Source organism: Saccopteryx bilineata, chromosome 2 (genome assembly GCF_036850765.1).
Source record: "Saccopteryx bilineata isolate mSacBil1 chromosome 2, mSacBil1_pri_phased_curated, whole genome shotgun sequence".
Taxonomy (NCBI): Eukaryota; Metazoa; Chordata; class Mammalia; order Chiroptera; family Emballonuridae; genus Saccopteryx; species Saccopteryx bilineata.
This window is the reverse complement of record NC_089491.1, coordinates 31,209,152-31,227,784: the sequence shown is the minus strand read 5'-3', so window position 1 is coordinate 31,227,784 and position 18,633 is coordinate 31,209,152. Positions and strand designations below refer to the sequence as shown.

The 18,633-nt window shown below is 38.1% G+C and overlaps 1 long non-coding RNA gene across 1 annotated transcript in view; it reads left to right on the top strand.

The window, feature by feature from the left end:
• Window positions 1-1,011: 1,011 nt before the first annotated feature.
• Window positions 1,012-18,633, top strand: part of LOC136322790 (uncharacterized) — a 74,659-nt gene continuing 57,037 nt past the window's right edge. The window contains exons 1-2 of the long non-coding RNA XR_010728863.1: window positions 1,012-1,194; window positions 1,319-1,410. This is a non-coding gene — a long non-coding RNA (uncharacterized lncRNA). The remainder of the gene's footprint in view (window positions 1,195-1,318; window positions 1,411-18,633) is intronic.

Below are 18,633 nucleotides of genomic sequence, written 5' to 3'. Positions count from 1 at the left end.
AATTCCCCTTTACTATGCAACCAAACAGATCCATATATTCTGGTGATTAGGACATGGACATTTGTGGGGTTATTACTCTGCCCACCATCATAGATATTGAATATGTTCACACATGACTGGCTTGTATAGAGGATATTTTCTTACAATAGTGTTGTGGACTGAGTGTTGTATATCCCTATAGATTCATAAGGTGAAAACCCACCCCCCAACATGATGGTGTTAGGAGTGGGGACTTTGGGAAGCCATTAGAGCATGAGGCATGGAGCCTTCATGAATAGGATTAGTGTCCTCATAAAAGATAGTCCAGTCGGCTCCCTAGATGTGACAAATGCGATCACAGCAGTCTGAAATCTGGAAGAGGGCTCTCACCAGAACCTGATCATGCTGGCATCCTGATGCTGGACTTACAGACTCCACAGTTGTGAGAAATAATTTTCTCTTGTTGATAAGCTTCTCAGTCTACTGCACTTTGTTCAAGTATCCCAAAATGACTGAGACAAATAGTAAGAATAAACCGGCTGGACCCTGTCATCACACACTTCTATGATTACCTCTGCCTGTGTAACTGCAGGCTAACTCTGCACAGTGATGACAACAGCGGTGAGAAAGGGCTGGGCCGCGATCCTTTTCCAAGTTGTTTGTATGACAGCACAAAGTCGGTGTGATGTCCTCTCATTATTTTTTATAGTGCAAACCATATTTTCAACAGATTTTTATATTTCTGTATCCTGACTGTCTGTTTTCCTTAAAGTCAAACAGAGTAAGAATCATCACTTTGCTCATAATTTATTTATTTAAATATTCGAAATTTGTAAGTGAGAGATGCTCTGTGCTATTTTTGGTGTCGATTTTTAGAGCCTCAGTTTAGATTCTTTTAATATATTCACTCAGATTACGGCAGCACTCATAGAGTTCTAATAGCTAAGACATCTTATCAATGAATAGTCTTGTAAATTAAAAGACAGTTTATCAACAATTATCTCATGGCTCATGGACATCCTTTATTTCACCGGTCCTCAAACCTGCCTCTTGGCATTAGAATTTTCTGAGGAATTTCAACAAATGTTATATATGGAGTCCATTCCAACCCACTTAAGTTAAAAATCCCTGGGGATGAGCCATTACACTAGAATTGTTTGAAAGCTTCAAAGGTATTTTGAATGCTCAGCCACAGTTAAGAACTATGCTGTCTAGGTAAGTTCCCTATTTTTCATTCTTCTCTTGTCTGCCTCCTTTCCCTCTACTCTGGGCTTGGCTGAAAGATTACCTTTCCCATGTAATAGAAGGAGTTAATTGGAAGCCTCTGTTTTTATTGAAGCTGCCAGGCTACATTTCCTGTGGAAAACCAAACTGGCTTGGTCCTGACAGCCACTGCTTTCCCTGTTCTTCTGAATCAACAGCTAAATAAAGGTACAAACTGACTCGAGCACATAACAATAGACCTTGTTATGTCTACAGGCACAGAGTGGTTGTAAGTAACTCAACTGTGTTTTATATGTATTGATGAGAATGTTTTTAACAGAGAGAGGCTGAGTTATGATTACCATTAACTACGGGCAAGTTTGCCACTTTAAGTTGGAAGTACTATGTGTAATGCAAGTCATTTACATTTATCTTTTTATCACTTGAAACTAGCCAGATTTAAGCTACTTAGAACTGACTTCATAACAGAATACTATTATGTGCAATGTTTAGACATGAATAATGTTAAAGGGAGCACAAGCTGTCACAGAAATTAAGTGCCTTGTGCTGTGGCATCACGGAATGCTGTTTTATTTGCAAAGCTTTGTGTTCCACAAATATCTGGTGGACACTGTACAGTGACAACATAGCGTTTCAGCACAGACTATTTTGAAGGAGTATAACATCATCGTACAGATTTGGAAAGAAAGTTCATCTCATCAGCCTAAAATCAACAATGAAATCCTGCTTTGTCATGCCAGAAGGTTTTTGTCTGTCCTTCTTTGTAGGATACTGGATTTTGTCATTTAAAAATATGTTATGAATATATTATTATGCAAAATTAAACATTATACACAAGTCTTCGTGCTGTAAGGCTTGTCAAATCTCCTGCTAATGAAGAGTTTCTCTCAGACAATGTGATACATTTGTCCATGTTTCTACTTAGTCTTGAGTGCCCATTGATCAGCCTACTGAGAACTGATTTACATGCTGAACTACATAGTTTTATAGGCAAGACACCTCACTAGAGTCTGAAGTGCATAGCCTAAGACACCAAAGGTACAGTAAAAAAGGGGGTTGTCTAAACTCCACTGTAAAGTCCTCAACGGCAAATGGACTTAACAATGAAGGAAAGAGAGAGTTGAGGTGCATAATAGTGTATGGGAAACCAATGCTTGATACATCTGGTTCTAAGACACTGAGTCTATTTTTCAACCTTCATACTAGTGCTAAAGCCAAAACTGCATCGTCAAGATTTAAACAGGGAAAGGAAATTTTATACAAAACTATTAGAATAGGGGAGAAATACTGAACTCAACTACACAAGGCAAAGGTCAGAAGAGGTTTTTGAGCACTGGGGTGAGCTAGTGGACAAGTACTGGTGTACATTAAAGGGTAGGCAGATAGCCTGACTAGGTGGTGGCACAGAGCATCGACCCAGGACACCCCGAGGTTGCCAGCTTGAGTGCAGGCTCACTAGCTTGACTGCAGGGTCTAGGCTTGAGCGTAGGATCATAGTCATGACCCCATGGTCACTGGCTTGAGCCCAGAGGTTGCTGGCTTGAAGCCCAAGATTGCTGTCTTGAGACCAAGGTTACTGGCTTGAGCAAGGGGTCACTGGATTGGCTGGAGCCTCCCAGTCAAGGCACATATGAGAAAGCAATCAATGAACAAATAAAGTGCCACAACAATGAGTCAATACTTCTCATCTCTTTCCCTTCCTGTCTATCTGTCCCTGTCTGTCCCTCTCTGTCTCTCTTTCTAAGAAAAAAAAAAAGGGTAGGCAGATCAATGAGATGTGTTGAGCACATTGAGTTATTCCTGAGTGTGCAAATGTTTTTCTCTGTTATCAGACCATCTGTGTTTGCTAATTGGCATCCATCCCAGTGAGGCTTCAATTCACCCACAGATTTAGGGAGAGAGGGATACTAACTCCTTCAGTGTTTATATTTCAAAGAGATGGTTTCCAGGTCCTTGAGAAAGACATATTCTGGATTGTTAAACATGCAAGACATTGGGTTTTACTTACATTTCCAAGAGGAATAGAAATAATTTAAAATTGCAGTTTTTCTAAAGTAACTAAATGCTCTATGAAAAGAAGATCAGGAAAAACCCGTGCAAAGTTTAATCAGGCTGAAGGGAACACTAGGTCAGTCATCATTGCCACTGGACTAGAGCTAAAGTCTTAAGGAGAAGTGACCTCAACAGAGACTGATTCAAATAAGAAGTGATGTCATGAAAGTTTCTGTAATAACACAGAGACCTGGATCAGTGCTGAGAGAGGAAGGGCATTTCTCTGTGCCATGACATGACTGTGCAGTGATTGTTGAAGCAGAAAAGAGAACAGTCTCTGTCAGGGCCAATGAAGAGCGAGGTTTTGTGAAAGATCAATGGGAAGTAATGGCAGAGATGACAACAGGAAGCATTCCCATAGGAGCACGTTTCTGGGGAGAACCTGGAAGTTTCGTGTGGAGACAAGCTCAGGAAATCACTGGAAGTAATGGACGATGGCAATTACTTCTCATGTGTGCACGTGAGAACCCCATGAATCATTCTGGGGTCGAAGGAAACTATTTGGAAGTGGTTATGCTTTCAGTGACATTGTTGAGTGAAGTCAGCCTAGGAACTTGCCTTATTTTTCTTCTGATTGCACAGTACCTCTCAAATTGTTGTTTTTGAAGCAGTGTAATTTAGTGAAAAAACAATACACTTATTTCTATTATTCAAATCAAAATTCCAGTTTCAGTTATGCCACTTACTCACCTATATGATCTTGAGCAAGGACTCAAGTTCCCTGTGCTTGAATTATATTTTTTCTTCTATGAAGTAAAAGCAAAAATACTTAGAGTACAAAATTAGTGTATGATTAAATGAATAAAACATATAAAACCCAGTGTCTGGTACATGAAAAGCTCCCTAAAAGTATACGTTCCTTTCTTTCATTACATTTTATGAATGTGCAGAGATGATATAGTATCAAACATATTAACTTATTTCAATACTCAAGAATTCCATTGATATTTAAAACTTGACTATATTATTTGCTTTTCTAAAAAATTAATTTTATAATTGAATTTATTGGGGTGACACTGGATAACATAATTATACAGGTTTCAGGTGCCTGATTCTACAACATACCTCTGTCCACCATATTGTGGGTTCATCTTCCCCAAGTAAAGTCTCTGTCCATCACCGTTTATCCTGCTTATACCCTCCTCTACGTCCCCGATCAAATATAACACACTGTTGTCCATGTCATTGAGTTTTTTCTTTTATGTCCATTTTTGCTCAATCCCCCTACTTCCTTCACCCAGACCCCTTCCCTGACCCAATGGAAACCTTAGAGACTTGAGAAAGTCTTCAAATTATTAAAATACTTGAAACCCTTGCCCTCAATGACTTGGATAATTCAGATAAAAAAGACATAGAATTTTCTTAGCATAATGTCCTCAATCCTTTGATCTATTTTGCATGTTTAGACATAGCTAGTGAGTCAGAGAACTGGAACAAAATGACGTACATTTGGAACTACAGTGTAACTAAGTTAGTTGTAGTAACAAATTTTGACATGCGAGGAACTGTCATCAGTCAGTAAAGCACTAATATATTATATTAATAAAAAATCCCTTTAACTTTTCTCATGCTTTATAAAATAAATAAGCTACTATGCCTTTTAATTAAGCTACAGTGCTTTTAATTTTATATCTAAGGATATATAAATATATATATATAATCTAAATAAAAGATTTACAAAAAATTTATGCCATTAAAAATAATATTAATAAGCCCTGGCCGGTTGGCTCAGCGGTAGAGCGTCGGCCTAGCGTGCGGAGGACCCGGGTTCGATTCCCGGCCAGGGCACACAGGAGAAGCGCCCATTTGCTTCTCCACCCCTCCGCCGCGCCTTCCTCTCTGTCTCTCTCTTCCCCTCCCGCAGCCAAGGCTCCATTGGAGCAAAGATGGCCCGGGCGCTGGGGATGGCTCTGTGGCCTCTGCCTCAGGCGCTAGAGTGGCTCTGGTCGCAACATGGCGACGCCCAGGATGGGCAGAGCATCGCCCCCTGGTGAGCAGAGTGTCGCCCCATGGTGGGCGTGCCGGGTGGATCCCGGTCGGGCGCATGCGGGAGTCTGTCTGACTGTCTCTCCCTGTTTCCAGCTTCAGAAAAATGAAAAAAAAAATAATAATAATATTAATAAGGCCCTTGCCAGGTAGCTAAGTTGATTAGAGTATCATCTCAATACACCAAGGTTGTAGGTTTGATCTCCAGTCAGGGCTCATATAAGAATCATCAATAAATGCATAAATAAGTGGAAAAAAATCTCTTTCTCTCCCTTCCTCTTTTTCTATAATCAATAAATAATAAAAAGCTAACATTAATAAAATGTTAATATGAAAAAAGAAGGATAATTTTTGTGTCTCTCTGCAGGGTGTGTGTGTGTGTGTGTGTGTGTGTGTGTGGCTATGGGGTATAAATTGAACCAATCTTACTGAGCATTTTGGAACTTATGGTAGGTATTTGATTTTGCCCCCCTGTTCCTGGCTTTATGTAGCATCTTTTTCAGTAGACTGTTATTTACATTTTCTTCAGGTAATTAGTTTCATGTAAGTATACTTTTCCCCATCATTCCTAGAAAGGTCTTAAATTACCAATAGCTCAGATTTTTTGATCACATAGTTATAAGAAGATTATCAAAAATGACTATATTGGCCCTGGCCGGTTGGCTCAGTGGTAGAGCGTCGGCCTGGCGTGCAGAAGTCCCGGGTTTGATTCCCGGCCAGGGCACACAGGAGAAGCGCCCATTTGCTTCTCCACCCCTCCCCCTCTCCTTCCTCTCTGTCTCTCTCTTCCCCTCCTGCAGCCGAGGCTCCATTGGAGCAAAGATGGCCCGGGCGCTGGGGATGGCTCCTTGGCCTCTGCCCCAGGCGCTAGAGTGGCTCTGGTCGCGGCAGAGCGACACCCTGGAGGGGCAGAGCATCGCCCGGGGTGGGCGTGCCGGGTGGATCCCGGTCGGGCGCAAGCGGGAGTCTGTCTGACTGTCTCTCCCCGTTTCTAGCTTCAGAAAAATACAAAAAAAAAAAAAAAGACTATATTGACCTTGTCTAGGTATGCTGTTGGGCCCTAAATGTTTCTTATTTCTGACATCTGTCTCTGAAAACGCATTGACTTCTTCTGTATCTTTTGATACTCTACATCCTTGTGTCATAGGCAGAATAATGCCCCCCCCCAATAAAAGATATCCACATCCTAATCCCTGGTAACTGTGATAATGTTACCTTACATGGCAAAAGGGAGTTTGCAGATGTGATTAAGGCTGAGGACCTTGAGTTAGGAAGATTATCCAGGTGGATTGATTCTCATTTACAATTCATAAACAGTGGGAAATCTTCCTGAGCTGTGCTGAGAGAGAGAGAGAGAGAGAGAGAGAGAGAGAGAAAGAGAGAGAGAGAGAGGTTACCACTGGAGAAGGGTCAGAGAGAAGTCACATTTCTGGCTTTGAACATAGATGAATAGAAGGAATAAGGAAGATCAAGTTAAGGAATATAGGCAGCCCGTAGAAGTTGAAAAACGGAAGGAAATAGATTTTCCCCTAGAGTCTCCAACGAGAAATGCAGCCCTATGACATTTTGATTTTAGCCCAGTGAGACGGTGTTCGACTTCTGACCTACAGAACTATAAAATCATGTTTTAAGGTACTATGTTGGTAGTAATTTTGACAGCAGCAATAGAAAACTAGTACACCCTGGGTTCATATATAAACCTTGATGTAAGCTGGATGGCAGGAATGGGATAGGAACAGGCATTCTGCTTCATAATGCAACTTCAAGCACTGACACTTTCCTGGAATTCCACTGAATATGCTGACACGAACAGCCTTCAACACCCATTCTGGAAACATTTTTGACATGTTTGTCAGTTCTCTCCCAGAACCAGGCATGTAGACAACATGCCTGAACATTTTGCGACTGTGTATAAAATCTTTCCAAACAGAACCACTTTAACTGTATTGCTATCTCTGCACATTTCTAAGTCTCTACAGATCATGTGGTTATCACTAGCTACTTAACCTGCTTCCTCAGTTTGTATTTCTCATCACTGAAGCCCTTCCTAATTTAGCAGAGGAAGAGGAGAACCTAATCTGTTCCTTCTCTCTCTATTCTTAGGGACTTTATCATTTCTCTTTTTATTGCCTCTTGAGGCTATTTCCACCAAATCAGCCCCACAAGGAGTTGCGGGGAGTGGAGGTGTTTCTGTTACTAGTTTATCATAGAATTGAGGTTTCTTATTTTTCTTCAATCCACATTTCTATCTGAGACATCGATTTTCTGGTTCCATCTCCCCCAGTTTACCTTTCCAGTTCCTAGCACATCCATCTTTGCCTTTATCTGTTTATAATACGGAACCAAAAAATACATTTTGTTCATGTAGGTAGGTGCATGTGTATGTGTGTTTGCATGTGTTTAATAATTTAGATAGAAATTGCTATTGGATGTCATATATGTATACATACACACATATGGTAACCTGATACAAAACAAATTGGAAGTCAAATAGTTAACATTAAATAATTTTACTTTTCATTTTTCTCTGTAGGGTGAGTGGTCTTAAGGACTTGATGGAAAAAATAAGTTTATAAACTGCTAACATTTTGAAAATCTTTTGTGAGTCAAGGCTGTAGTTGTCATTCCTTACTGAAACTGCAACATATATTCTGATTTCCAGTGCTTGTTTTTGGTTTGTATGATGAGTGACAACAAAACTCTTTTTTTTATGCCTACTTTATCTTCTGTCCATTAAATAATTCATTGAATAAATATGTATTAGCTAAAAATTGTATGCCTCACATTATTTAAAGAGAATGTAGACAAACATCTTTATCTTCTTTTTATTAATTGATTGATTCTTAGAGAGCCAGAGGGGGAAAGTGAGAGAGGAAGAGAGAGGCATTCATTTGTTGCTCCACTGATCAGGCATTCATTGGTGGCTTCCTGAATAGGCCCTGACCAGGGGTCTAACCCACAACCTTGGTGTTTTGAAATGATGCTTTAACCAACTGAGCTAACTGGCGAGGGCCCAAACACCTCTTATCTTAGTAAAAAGTACAGTAAAAACAGCCTGGTATGAAATCGAGTCACTTGTATACTTATCCCCAGTCTTTGATTTATTGAACCTTTCTACTATTTAACAAGCACCTGAGCTTCTCCAGTCTCCAATATTCCTCCTCTACTATCTTTCTTACACATATCCTGAAAATAAATTAAATATTTATTAGAGATACTCAAATATTGGGAAAAGCTCAATATCCTTGTAGCTATAACATTACATTGAGTGTAACTTAGAACGAGCATCTCTACATCACTTGAGGAACTGGAAGATGCCTTGCAGCAGGTTGGATGCAAATATATTCTTATAGAAGTTGCTTTAGAGACAAAACTCTGACTGTAATGAGAAATTTGAAGCAAGTAAAGAGAAATTAAAAGGAGCTGTTGGAGAAAGCAGATGGTAGTCCAGGGGGTTTTGTGACTTTTAACATAAGTAGTTTTATAAGGCAAGCATCCAAATTAACCAAGCCCAATTTCTTCTGAATTGCACTCCAGGAACAGAAAAATATAAGAGTTATAATAGTCCATGTTACTAAGAGACAGTTCAGAAGCAGCTATTCTTTCCCATTCAAAATTGATTAATTTAGGAACATAGACTAGGAAAGGGCAAAACATTACCATTAAAAGCTCCAATTATGGTATTTATATTTGTGCTTTTTTGCATCATAATCCATGGCACCAGCTGTATATAACTGTTTGCTATATATTCCAGTTAAATAAATTATGCTTTCTTGAGTGCTAACTATTCATGGACATGTTCTAATAACTCTGGGGTGAATTCACCCACTTCAATGAACACAGTAATAAGCCAGACTTTTCTACACTATGTTCTAGTGGAATTAAGAAACCAAGTGCCTGGCATTCCAAATCTTTCAAAGCAGCAAAATGCAGTCAACCAATACTGTATTTCAATTGGAAGATAACGTTAAAAAGTGAGTCTTTTTAAGGACCATTTTATACATATACAGTCACTGTATAAATGTGTGTGTATCTGTATACCTATATATACATATATGTTTTTTTCAAATATGTATGTATACCCAACATATATCCAAATATATATATATATTATGTATACAAAATATATTTACATTTTGTAATGACACAAGGCTTTGTAGTGTACTTTTTTTTCAGCTTTACTAAAAATTACAAGTGGAGAAGAAAGATTTTAAAATGAATCCAGTGTTGGAGTTTTGTTATCCTTAATCAATCAGTGTATTCAGGGTTCATGAAATAGTTTTTCAGATCATCAAGCATCAAGTCTAGACCATCAGTGGAAGATCACCCCAGATGAATTTGATATAATGGTACAAAATGAGGAGAAAAATGGGTTTGAAGTCTCAGGTCAAAGTAAGATTAGGAGTGAAAGCAATAGGGTAGACAAAGCACCAAGAGATTCAGTAAGGTCAGAATCATCATGAAAGTTCAATATTTCAAAGATGGGACCACTTTAGTTATAAATGACCAACTGAAGAGGACTTGAAGATCATTAGAGTTGAGATCATTGATTAGGTCAGTGTATACTCTCTTGGGCTCTGAAATCATTCAGAATTATGACAGAATTGGGATGGTTACATGGATTGAATCATGGTATATAAATCTTTAAAGAACATGGAGTGACCATAAGGTTTGAAATATCAGGGACAAGGAAGAACCAGTATTGCTCAATGAAATTCCAAAGAGCTGGAATTTTAAAGAAAGTAAAAGAGCAATTAGAAAGTAAACAGGCTTGCAAAAAGAAGGGAATCCTATCTCATTTTTCTGACTTGTAGGTTCATGAAGAGTGCAAGAATGGTTAAGTTTCATTGGTGATATCTCCTGGATAATCTAGGTGTTTCAGGGAGAGCTTGGTTTTAATTAAGGTCAACAAATGAATAAATTAAAGGACTCCATAACATGCAGAATAAAATAGGGTGAACATTGAGCTGTGTGGGGATGAGAACAGGGGATAAGAGAGACATAGAGAGGGCTTTGCATTTTGGGAGGTTGTTATAGTTGATTGTGATTTAGAGGATTGGGTTATTCGTTGTCTTGCAATTTTTAACAAATTCCTTGAGAAAGAGTTTCAGTGTTGATGAAAACAGAGGCCATAGGCACCGTCAGAAGCCTAGTGAATCATTGCTGGAAGTTAGGTGTGAATGGAAGGGGCAATAGGTGGAGCTGGAACAGACCTTGGGTACCTAAAGCCACTGTCTGTGGTCACTGAAGGTGCTGCAAGAATAGCTATAAAGGAGACAAAGAGGTAGTAAGAAAAATACAGTAATAACCGCAGGTGGTGAGAGACCTTATATGTTTTATTATGTGTACCATACACTTCAAAAATATACAGAGGGGCCCATTTTTTATTTATAATTTAACTTTTAATTACCTTATTACTTCATTAAATGCATATTGATACAACTTCATCACTTTAGTTATTTAATATTCACATTATAAAAATAGAAAATGTTCTATAATCTCAGAGGCTGTGTATAGCAGTTAACAAAAATAAAGACTGAAAAGGTAAAAATATCCACTGGTGATTTAACCCATATCACATAAAAAGCCTGATTTGCTTGGACTTTTTTTTTAGTTGAATGGACATGCTGTTCTTATTTGAGCTTTTGTATATAACCAGAGAACTTCTAAAGTTGAATTAATACGTTCTGCACGCGGAGTTTTACTGCCTCTCTCAAATGGGGAACTGATCTGCCCTGCCTTTGTAATAGGGCAGGGTGATAATTGGTAGAGTGTGGAAGCAGCTTTACCCAGCTGGTCACCGGCACAGAGAACCGCTTTCCTATTAGAGTGAATCCATCCATGAAGCCCCTTTGAATGTGCTGCTCCTACAGAGTGGGTGCTCTGCTGATGCGTTCTGCCCAAACCCCAAATGAAGAAACGCTTGGGTTATTTTTGATTCAAAGCAAGCAAGGGGGTAATAAGCAACTGCCTGTTCAACTGGAGCATATGCATGCTGACTTCTAATTCTCTTTTTGCTTTGGGACCAGATGCTACATCCTAGTAAGTCCCGAACCTGGCCAATCGTCAGAATCAGCTGGGGAGCTTTTAAAAATACCCATATCCAGACTTCCCACTCACAAATTCCTATTTATTAAATGTTGGCTAAGGTGTAGAGACCTGCATTTAAAATAAAATTCAGAGAAATAATTCAGGTTTAGAGATTATTGCTCTGTATCAATTGTTCACAATCTTGGTATGGACTTGGGGTGGGGCAGAAAATTCTACATGTAATTCAGTGTATATTCCCTTCTCACAAGCCCTTTATCCCCAAATGAAAACCATTGCTCCTAGGTGTAGGTGTTCATCTACTCAATGGGCATGCTTTGGGATAGCACTGTTTACAAACAGTATAAAAGATTAAATGGTAAAACCCTTGGCTTTTTGATAAGCTACGGAACTGGGGCCACACCTCCTCTGCTACATACACCTATGAAGGTGCTATACTCTTCCTGAGTCCCCTACTCTCCAGTCACATGCACTGAGCTTAAAGTTCAATTTTCTCTATCCAGAAATTACTCTAAATACTTGAAGCTAATATCAGTGTTCAATCTTACCCCCAGAGTAGAAAGTGTATAAAAATCAAGAGATTGACCACTTACCAGTAGGGCTCTCTGTAGGGACAATGCCCAGGTATGAGAGGTCTAGGGCTAGCTATGTTTAGAAGATTCTTTAATAAGTGATTAGTTCAAGAGCATATTAGGCCAGGAGAGAGAACACACGATGGAGAGTGGGGATAAAAAACATGATCAAGATCTTGGAGTGAAGATAAAGAGTAGAGTGGCTGGGTTTCAGCCCAGTAATTGGTAAAAAGGCACCAAGTGCGAGAGAGAGTCAGTGACAGGATGGCTGAAAATGAACCTGATGACAGAGTGAGGACACTTCAAGAACCAATTCTACTTGTTCCTCTAGCAGAGTTATTTTTACACACTGCTCTGTAGATTTCGTGGACTAGGTGGAGAAGTCATAAATGACTGGACAGTGAGTTATAAATGATAGAGTCCTGCCATGCACCCTAATTATGTATTTCACCACTCATTACTTTCCCCATAAAATGATCCCATGGAAATATCAGGTCTCCTCTGGATGTCTGTTGTATTTGTCTGCCCAGCATGACCACCGTTCATTTAGTAGTGGCGTTCTGATTTTCTTCCAGGAATTATCCCTTTCCTGGAGAGAGTATACTCTAATGGTTACTGGGATGGACATGTTACCAGTTAGATCCATACAGTGTTCACACATACCACTCAGGAGGTAATGAGAACCGTCTATGACGCCATAACTTCAGTTGGTTTGCTCAGGTTGTTGGAATCCCACAGGTAGGAACAAAGTCAGTGAAACACGACTGATGAACAGAAACAGAATTTACCAACCCCCTCCACACACACACACTAATATTTATAAAGTTAATTTCTATCTGCTTCTGAACTGCACTCCTATCAGAAAATAAATTCTAGTTCCTACAAGTATTGAAAGGCAAAGTCCCTCTTCTCATAAAAATTAAAAGCTGAGCTTAAACTCATCTAGACAACCAGCTCTCAGCAACATGGGCATTAGACTCCAGCAACAATAAAAAAAGCTCCTCCTTCCATTCCCTATTTTCCTAGAGTAATGAATTCACATAATGCCATTTTGACACTGTAGAGACAAGTCTATTAAAATATGAATTTATGGTTACTTTGTCTCTTATGTTGGTCCATTTAGCATAATAGTTGCAATTGACCTAGATAGCAGAAAGTACATTTTATTCTAAGTATTAGAAATTAAAATAGATTGAATGATTTTCTTGTATATATCATTGTTGAAGTTTTGTTACACTCCAAATTAATACAAATAGCAGTAATAACACAACTGGATACACCTGGCATGTATTATTGCATTTATCCCAAGCTGCTTTTTCATAATTGGGCATTTCTATCCATGTAACTGAATATTTTTAATTTTTTAAAGTCAGACTGTTTTAAAAATCAAACTTGTTGTAATATAACCAATAAAGGAAGCAAGGCAAGAAGTTGTGGCAGCATATAAAATAAGAATTTGCTACCTTTTTGAAGTGTGTTTTGGCAATAAAGATTAAAAGCCATAAAATGTGCATACCCTTTGAACCAACAATTCCCCTTCTAAGATTTATTCTAAATATACACAGAGTGCGGTAAAAGTAGGTTTACAATTGTTTGTATGGAAAATAATATAATAATAATTAATAAATAATAATATAAGAATAAACTGTTTCTCTTACTACTTTTTCTCTGTCTTGTAATTAAAGATATGCATAAAAATTTAGCTAAATTTTGTTTATTACAACATTCTTACTCTAGTAAAAAAAAGTAGAAATAACTTAAATATCTAATAATAGGAATTGAAAATACTACATATCCAAACAATAACAGGTTAAGTAAAGTTTAAATTAGCTTTTTATACATATTTTTACTTTACATTGAAATGAAAACATGGAAAACCACTTAGAATACATATATATGCAGCTTAAAGAGTCATTGTAAGTTGAACATCCCAGTAAACTGCCATCCGAAGATTTCTCCCTCCTCCTTCTCAATCACGACCCCTCCATTTCCATAAATAACCACTATTCTCACTTTTATGGCAATCATTTTCTTCTCTCTTCATTGGTCTTATCACCCAAGTGTTCAGTCTCATACAATAAAGTTTGGTTCTACTGATTAAAAAAAAATACAGAGCAATTTTTTGATATATCTTTTAAGTTTCTTGCAATTTGCATGTTTTCTCTTGTGTCTTGCATTTCTTTCTTACCCTTACAGTTTATATGTTGAAGACCCTGGGGACATTTTGACTTGCAGAGTTTTCTGGTCTGGACTTTGTAGGTTGCATATTCTTGGTACACTTCAACTTGTTTTTGTGTTCTCTGTATTTCCTGCAAACTGGCAGCTGGGTCCAGAAGCTTGTTAAAATTTATGTTTTATCCCTTTTGTAAGTCTGGTGGGAGTGGTGTGCTCTTTTATGAATGAGTACAGGCATAAGGCATAGTGCAGAAAGCTTCACATTTTATGATATTTATAGCTGTTGGTGATCATATTTAGATCTATTCATTATTAGTTGTAAATTAGCTATATTCTAAGTGATACTATTTTTGAAATCCTAGTCATAGGCAGTTTTTCCTAATTGGTCAGTTTTCAAGAGTACTACCCATTCTCCCTTATATTTTTAGTCCTATTTCTAAAATAAATGATCAATCCTTATGTCAATGCCTCCTTAGTCATTTTGTCTATTTGAAGCTTTTTCTCTAGCATATTCCTTAAGAAGTGCTCAAAAGAAAATTAATTTACTAGCTTTTACATGTTGATAACAGTGTGTACTCTTTATGGAAAGTTAGTTTTGTTGAACATAACCCTTGGCTCACGCTTTCTTTGCTTGAATCTCTTAAAATATGTTTTTCTCCATTTTTTTTGACATAAAACATTGTTTTGAAAATTGAAAGGTTGAAATGGGGGAGGGTGTCCATTCGGGTGGGGCCAAAGCCTATTTTCAGTCTCCCTTGGCAACTGGAAGGTAGGTATAAACCCACAACTAGGTCAGACCTGAAGAGAACTCCAGTTGTACTGCCTTATCCTGCATGAGATAGCTGACAGGCTAAACCCCTTCCCAGGCCTATGGGTGGGCACTGGGGAGAGCCGAACTGAAAACACAAGGCTGGCATGTTCCAAAAGGAAAATTTATTTAAACTGCCTGGGTGCAGGCAGCCAAGATAGATGAAGCCATGTCACCTCCAAAAGGGGGATGGAGCAGGGTTTATATAGGTTAGTCAGGGGGCTTGGGAAAAGTGGCTGATGTCACTAACTCTATTGGTACAAGGTAATATTTCTCCTTAGGTGGACTAGAGTTGCACCACAGCTCCTCCAAATTGTTTATATCTCAGCTCAACTGTTTTATTATCAGCATCAGTTTAAAAAGAAGACCTGCACTGGTTTAAAGGTCCCAGACAGGGGCTTCAAGCAAGCCATTCCCCCTCCTCCCAAGGGTTTTCAGTGTCCTCAGGACTTCGGCAGATCTATCAGAAGACAGCAGAGTCCTGGCCTGTTTGGGCCTGTGACCATGGCTAGACTTTTACAAACAACCATTGTGATTTAAACTCCCCTAATTATCAGGTCTCTCCCCAGTATAAGCTTTCCCTGACTTTTCTGCAAAGGTAAACTTTTTGATATATTTCAAAGTGAAGGCCAGAAAGCCATTAATAGAAAGAATAGCAAGCAAATTAACTACAACCTCACAGTAGGGGTGAGAATGTTCTGTTTTGAGCATGTTGGGCAGATAAAATATATTATGCTCACTTTGTTAAAGGTGGCGCTGCCCACATGGAAGCCTACTGCCCAGGTGATATTAGTTGCCCTTCTTGCTTGGAATGTGTGTGATTATATTAATGTGTGATGGGGCGGGCTGTGGGCAGACAGGATCCTTATAGCCTGGGGCTTGGTTTTAGGACTAAGCCTTTCACACCCTTTTTGATGTGGGGTGGTACAATTCCATGTGCCTCAGATAAGTGACTTTGTATTAGAGACTTCCTTGTTTTGTATATTGGATTAAAGGTTTTGATTTCTGCACTATAAAGTGGGGCAAACCAGGAGCTTACTCTCTCGGTTCCTGAGATTAGCATTAGAGGAGAGAGCAGAGAGGAGAGCAGAGAGAGGCCACGTAGAGGAGGCCAGGAGAAGCAGCCAAGATGGCAGAGTGCTGAGAGAGAAACCAGTTTGTGCAAAGTTTGTGCAGAGAGAAGGAGTTGGGGAACAAAGGAGAATGAGGCTAGTGAGATAGAAACCTTTGATTCTAGGAAACTTGGAGAAGTCAGTAGCTTTGTGAGCGCTAAATGAGTGGGTTTTGGAGCCCAGTGTGTGTTTTTACTTGCCCGCTGGGTGCAAGCTAGGATTAAAGATAATGGCCCACCAGTTTGTGGCTCTGTTGTTTTATTACCATCTGTCCGAATCCAATGTGAACCTGCATGTGAATGGCTACGATGGCGACTCCTGGCCTTACAGAGCACAATTGGGAAGTTGGATGAGGGGAATTTGAGTTTTCAAGGGGCTCTGGATTTAAAGGAGCCCTGAACCTAAACCTAACAAAAATCAGATGGTAATTTAATTTTCTATGCTAATATGTCTACTGTTTTTCTTAGATGCCCAAGGAATTTTTTGTTTCTTTTTTTTGTTTCAGTCTAGGAATTTTTTTTTTCATCTTTCTGGACTTATATTCTGAAGCACATAGTATGCACTTCAAATTATTTTTTTATCTTAGAATTTTTTTTTGAAATTGTAGTTTTTAGCATTTGCTGTTTCTTTGCATGAAATTGAGTTTTTCTTCAGAGATTCTTATCTTAAATATTTGTCACTTTCTCTCAAACCAAGTCTATCTCTTTTTTTCCTTTTTGTTTTAAAAGATGTTCTCTTTTTAACCTTCATTTTTTCTTATTATTAAAACAGTATTTATTCAGTTCTGTGTCCCTTCTTATTTGAATTCATTCTCTGAATGACTTTATTTTATTTTTAATGCTATTTTGATTATTTCTGCGAAAATTTCCAATTCTGATATCTGTTGTTCCTTAATCTTTTGTATTATTTTCTTAACATCATGAAAGAAAAGGTTAAGTTTTGATCTCCTTTTTAGTCATGTTTCTTTTGGCCTGGAGAGATGTTATTCAGCTCCTTTATTTTCTTTTTTCTTACATTAACTTTGCATGGGATTTGGCTTTGATACTTATCTCTTGTTCATTTTTATGTAAATTTAGTTCTCTTGAACATTACCCTGAGGTCCAGAGTAATGTTTTTAAATTCGCAGATATTCCTCTCTATTGTTTTTGTATAAGGTTCCAAACTATAAAAGTTTTGTCACTTTCTGCTCAGTTCTGTTTCTATTTCCAGCAGTTTTTTTCTTAGTGTGCACCTCTGTTTTGGAACCCTGGAAGGCTGGACACTAAAGACAAAAGGGTTGCTATCTCTTAGTTGTGAGATTAAAGTGCTTCAGGTTTCAATCTCTTTCATTTTGCCTACAATATTTTTTTTCTGTGAGTAACAGAACTTTACCTATAAAGGCAGGTGTAGAGCAGAATGATTTTGATAGCAAATCTCTAGTCTTTTTACTTAAGCACAATTCACTCCTTTATTCGTAAAACAGACATTCACCAAACCCCTACTGTATGCTGGTCACTTGGACTTTACCTGTAAAAAAAAAAACAGTTATGGCACCTAAAAATCTATTGCCAGCTGGAAAAAACTCTAAGTTCTTCACAATGATATATCCATTAGGTCCACACAGCTAGGACCCATTCTAACAGAATATTGTCTGACTGGTAAGTTTAAGTTTTTTCACATTAGAAGATCATTCAGTCACTGACGCTTTTATTTATCTAGCTTTCTGATAGTCCCTTCAGGCACATATTACTCAGTGCACTTTGATGGCTTTTTTCTCATTTTGGACTCTTTTGAAATAGTCTCCCTCACTGTTATCTCCACTTTCCAGGTTCTGTTGATGTTTTCTATTTAAACTTGGGTTTAACTCTTAAAAGTTATTTGGAAAATAGTTTTCATGAAAGCAGATTATCTAAAGAAAGTTGTTTCATTTTTCCACAAGGAAAGTTTATATTTCTAAAGTGGTCTTAAACTACAGTATTACACCTGATTTAAATTTTTTTTTAAATAATTCTATACTACTCTTTGTCTAGACTCCAGATAATTAATTTTTGATGGGTTAATTTATTTTATAATGTTCTGGATAAATTCTTACGCTCTAAAGTATGTTTCCAAGATTTTTTTAAGTGAGAAGAGGGGTAACAACAGATTCCTGCATGTACTCCACTGGAATCCACCCAGCAACCTCATTTGGGTCAATGTATAAATATCGCGCTATTTTTAATGCCCGAGGCTGTTGCGCTCTCACAGAGCTATCTTCAGCACCCAGGGCCACACTTGAAACGATTCAGCCACTGGCTACAGAAGGAGAAGAGAGAGAAAAGAGGGAGAGGGAGGAGAAGAGAAGCAGATGGTTGCTTCTCTTGTGTGCCCTGACTGGGAATTGTATCCAGACATCCATACACTGGGCCAATGCTCTATCCATTGAGCCACCAGCCAGGGACTTTCCCAGAAATTTAATATATTCTTTCAAAAAAAATAAAATAATAATTTCTGCTTAAAGAATCAGATATAGAGCAGATCTGAATAATTATAAAATACATCTAATAAATAAAGGTAATTTTGTAAAATCAACTTAAGACCATGAAGTATCCTTAGTAGAAAAAGTTCTTGTTCACAGATGCAAAAAGACTAGCAACAAAGACAAATCACTTCTTCTACTTTACACCTTGACTTTACTTATTTATTTATTTATTTATTT